At 35.3% G+C, this 4,968-nt stretch overlaps 1 long non-coding RNA gene across 1 annotated transcript; it reads left to right on the forward strand.

Moving 5' to 3' along the window:
* Positions 1-790: 790 nt before the first annotated feature.
* Positions 791-4,586, forward strand: LOC104913934. The gene is made up of 3 exons (XR_795724.3): positions 791-1,037; positions 1,536-1,849; positions 4,364-4,586. It is a non-coding gene; the product is annotated as an uncharacterized LOC104913934 (long non-coding RNA).
* The last annotated feature ends 382 nt before the right edge of the window (positions 4,587-4,968 follow it).

Consider the following 4,968-nt stretch of genomic DNA (forward strand, 5'->3'; position numbering starts at 1 on the left):
TCTCACTAATTTCATTCAGGGGTTATATACTTACATATTTTCCTTGTTTTTTCTCCTTCTTGTTGTTGTTCATGTAAAAAATAAATAAATAAATATTTTCAGTGAAATTCTAACCTCAAAGGAGAAAAATATCTTAATTTTTAATCTACAAAAATATTCAAATATTGAAAATAACATGAAAATACTTGGAACCAGCAAGATGTTACCTACCGTAATATGAGCTACTCTGAGGATAATGGTTCTTTAATCTACACTGTAGATGATGATATGGAAATTATTCTGAACTAAAAGGAAAAAAATTTGTTGCACAGAAATCTTTTGCATTTACTGTTGTTGGAAAGCTGAAACTAGTTGCCCTCAAACCCCAAAATACCAATTTTTACCTGTTAATCTTCCAAAGAGTTTGATGAATTTTAGTTTGCTGTTTTGGTTACTGTTGTTATATTTCTGAAGGAAAATTGTCTATTAGCAATCACAGAGTCCATTGAAAATTAGAGTCAATATGTAGCTGTATTGGGTTTTGTCATATTTTCTCCCCTTCTTCCTTTGAGGAGAGGGAGCAAGAGGTGTCTAGCCTTAGTATAATAGTTTCTCTCCCACTCCAACAACAGCAAAAGGCTTTGAAGAGGCCTGTTTTACTTACTGTTCTTTTCTTCTAGAGGAGTGGAAGCAGATAGTACAAATGTCACATTCATGTCATAGTCAATAAACAAAAGGAGATTAAGTGGATTTGATATTTATCTATTTAAAAGACTTCTAATACTGATAATATTTATTTGCTTTCAGATTTGAAGCCTCAAGCTACGTTCACAACATATTTCAATCAAAAATCGAAGCCTCAATTCACTGGAAACTGAGAGTACTCATGACAGGGATGACTATGTATTTGTAATGTGTTGCACTTGCCACTTCAGTCAACAACCACTGAAAATGGGAAGCTGCCAGGTAGACCCTTGGAATGACCCAACAAAGCAACACTTTTGAAACTTCGCAAATAAATAAATAAATAAATAAAAATCTACCTCCAAAACAAATTGGTAAGTAACTCTAAACAATCACTCTTAGGGAAAATATTTTCTGATTCATTCTCTGTCTTATTTTCTATGACCTTCCAAAGCAACTGAAGTAGTTTAAAAAATACCAAAAGAATATGAAGAAACAGAAAACGTGGCTTGATAAACAGAGTGGGGAAAAAAATAGCATCAAAATGGATAATAAAATGATAATGCTCTACCAGATTCAGAAATAGCTCTCCTGAGTTATCCTTCTTGAAAACAATTCTACTTCTTACTAACTGTGGAATTTCTTTTTTCTTACATGGCTTTATGTGCCAGAAATAATAGAAATTGATGAATATCTCAAAGGTAAATCTATGTATTTCAGAAGATACAGTTTGCTTTCTGGGTAAAATCAATGTACAGGTTGTACATAAAAATTTTCAGTATTTTTTTTCCATATGAATGCTGTTAGGATAGATGTGCCAACTATTGTTAATATGTTTACTAAGATTTTCTAGTTTTTGTTCTTACTTTCAGGAGAAGAAATCTCCTGATTTGGATTGCTGATGCTGAATGTTTGGTGTTGTGGTAAAGTCCCTCAAATTATCTGGAGAACAAAAAACAAATATCTACTACATGTAATTAAAACCTTTCTGATATTGCTGAAATATTTGTAATATTTGTTTAGAAAGTTAATGTTTGAACCAGGGATGGTTAAAACTATTTCTACTGAGAAGTGACGTGTTTAATTATGTTTTGGAGACTTTATGTTAAAGATTGGATGGTGCTCAAATGGAAGGATTGAGTGATATTTCACTACACGAAGACTGTGGGAAGCATCTGACCTTTAGGTAAGTAATTTAATTTTTTCCATTTTCTGTTTTATTATTAATTTGCTTTATTACTGGTAGAGTTAGCATTCAAACTATATCCTGCTAACCTTGAACAGGCCACTTAGCATTGAGGCTTCTTTCTAAACTTCAGGTCACCAAATCTTAAGAGCTAACAGTGCAATATATTAGTTTAACTCTCAGTACTGCCCTAGTGCTGCTATCAGCCACAGCTGATATGTTATAGGAGAGAGTATTTGTGACCTGATAAGTTTATAGCTAGCACAAAAACAAAGAAAATGCAAAATATTTTCATTTAGTCCACGTGCATGTGCCAATTCTGTTCCTACTGAGTTGTAACGATCCAGAGAACTGTAATGGGTGAGCTCACAGCATCCTGACTTATCCCTTTTCAAAGGAAACTGAAATGGAAAACACTGATCTTATTGCTGAATACATTACATGTAATATTGCCAGTTTGAGTTACCTGTAGTCTTCATCTCAAATATTTTATGGGAGAGAGAAAGAGGTCAGCACAGTCAGAAATGAACTTTAACAGACAAATTGAGCCCAACCATGATGTACTGACAACTTTAAGGGGCTGATTACAGAATCACCACGATTACAGAATCGCCACAATCACAGAATCGTGAGGGTTGGAAGGGACCTCCAGAGATCATCGAGTCCAACCCCCCTGCCAAAGCAGGTTCCCTACACCAGGTCGCACAAGTAGGTGTCCAGGAGGGTCTTGATTATCTCCAGAGAAGGAGACTCCACAACCTCCCTGGGCAGCCTGTTCCAGTGCTCTGTCACCCTCACCGTAAAGAAGTTCTTGCGCACATTTGTGCGGAACTTCCTATGTTGAGTTTCTGGCTGTTTCCCCTTGTCCTGTCTCCACACACTGCAGAAAAGTCTGGCCTCGCCACTCCACACCTTAGATATTTATAGACCTGAATGTGCCGCTAATATTAAATTGACAGTACATAAGTTGGTTTCTCAAATGAATTTTATTCTCAATTTCTACCTTAGTCACTGACTGAATAAGAGTTTATAGCATTTGTTTTGCAATAGTGACCAAGGGCACAATTAAAAGGAGGGCATTTAATTTTAGATATAGCCTACTTTTCAGTATTTTACAGCCTAAACATAAAGAACTGTTAAAATAGGCTGGGGGCACAGAGAACTCAGGTGATTTGCCCAAGGTCAAACAAGAAGTCTCTAAAGAATAAGAAATTCAACATAAATTTCTTATTCTTTTGCCTTTACAGTAAATGTATCTAGCATTCATCTTATCTATAAATGCTGGGTAAATTATAGGGGCATTGTCAAGCATGATAGACTCTCATTTGAATATTTTTTTTTCTTATATCCATCTATAACCTCAATGTAATCCTTTATTTAAAATACTTTGTTTTCCCTCAGATCATTATATGAGACTTTATCAGAACAGAAAGGCTCATGAGGCTACTAACAATAACAGAGCAGAGCACATGTGTTACAGAAGAAAATGATTGAAAGCTCCCACAGATTTCTCTTTTACACATCTCAGGGGGCTTTAGGAGCAATGGAAAAATATTGTAAAAGTCTTATTTTCAGATATGTTGAGCTGCTCATCTGTTGAAGTTCAGTAGGAATTACTGCCTGAGAAAATCAAACCAATAATTTAAATATAGTTCAGTGATCTTTTTTAAAAGCATAACAGTGAGGACACTTATTGGTCCCCCATTACACTTATGTACACTCCTGCCGCTAACTCCAAGGAACATCACATTGTTTTGGGAGTTAATGTTCAAAAGTGACATTGCTGATGGCCAGGTTATCAATTCAAAGGGAAGGAATACTCCTAAACATCTACAGTAATAGTAAAGGTCAAATGTTAAGAGTTCCAGAAAGAAACTTAAGACGTATGACAGTATAAGTGAATACTGACATTTAAAAGAACTTTCTTCTTCTAAAATAACCATTGAAATTTGCTGCCCTGAACATCATGTGATGTCACAGAAGCATGAGTAAAATTCATGCCTAGCATGGCACAGGTAGAAATGCTTGTGATCTAGAGTATATTTTGTCTGAAACAATCAAACAAACAAATAAACAAAAAAACTAGAAATCTTTTCCTTTGGGATCTCTTTACCTTCTGGCAGAAGCAAACAATGGATACTTCAAAAATCTCTCTGCTGAAAGGAGGTAGCAACTTTTCTATTGCATCATTTCCAAAGTGGCTCACTTTGGACTCTTTTGTAATTACTAGTCGTCATTTGCTTGTTTTTAGCTTTGCAGTATTCAAATGTCAATGTATTCAAGGATTAAGGGATTTGATTGAAGAGTTCTGAAGGACAGGATTTTTTGTCACCTCCCTCACTTTCTAGTAGAGGTGGGAGAGTACATTCCTATGGTGCCATATCAGCTTTCCTTTACCCCTCAGCCTCGTGCCATTTTTATGAAAACTGCTGAGCTATTAAATAACTGGATCATAAACTAACATATAGAGCAAGTTCATATATGTAGCTGTTTATCTCTTTTCTTTTACCTCAGGTTGCAACCAATCAGTGATTTTGTCCTTTTATGGGACTCGATCACACTTTCCACCATCACTCCAAGTATCTCTCACAAGACAATGGAAATGAAACATGTTCTTATGTCTGGAAACACTCAAATGTTCTTTTTGCAACAGACTGATTATTTTTTCTATTTAATGGAAAGAATATGTAGATTGAGTCTATGAAAGAAGACTGGCTTGGAGCATGAAATGGGAAGCCTTAGGAATATAGCTTTAAAAGGGACCAAATAGAAAGGCTGTGCTTTGCACACTGAGGCCCTGAAAAGCTGAATTCTGTATAAATATTGTTTCCTGTATCTCTCACCCCTCCCTTCTCCATTGCTCAAGCATCATTATTTCTTCTAGGGGAAAAAGAAAAGTTGTAAAATATGAAGAATTGGACAGATTATTTTCTACTCTTGAATGAAGAATTATCAGCAAAAGACTTTTGTCACAGAACCAGGGTTAAGACCTCAAAAGCCCAGTTGGTAGGAGAGTTTAATAAATAAATAAATAAATAAATGCTGCTTAAAGCAGCTACTCTTCTTTAAGAAAGCTCTCTAATCTACAAGTGCCTCTCCAAATACAAAGAAGATTTAAC

The sequence above is a fragment of the Meleagris gallopavo genome, chromosome 1 (genome assembly GCF_000146605.3).
Source record: "Meleagris gallopavo isolate NT-WF06-2002-E0010 breed Aviagen turkey brand Nicholas breeding stock chromosome 1, Turkey_5.1, whole genome shotgun sequence".
Classification (NCBI taxonomy): domain Eukaryota; kingdom Metazoa; phylum Chordata; class Aves; order Galliformes; family Phasianidae; genus Meleagris; species Meleagris gallopavo.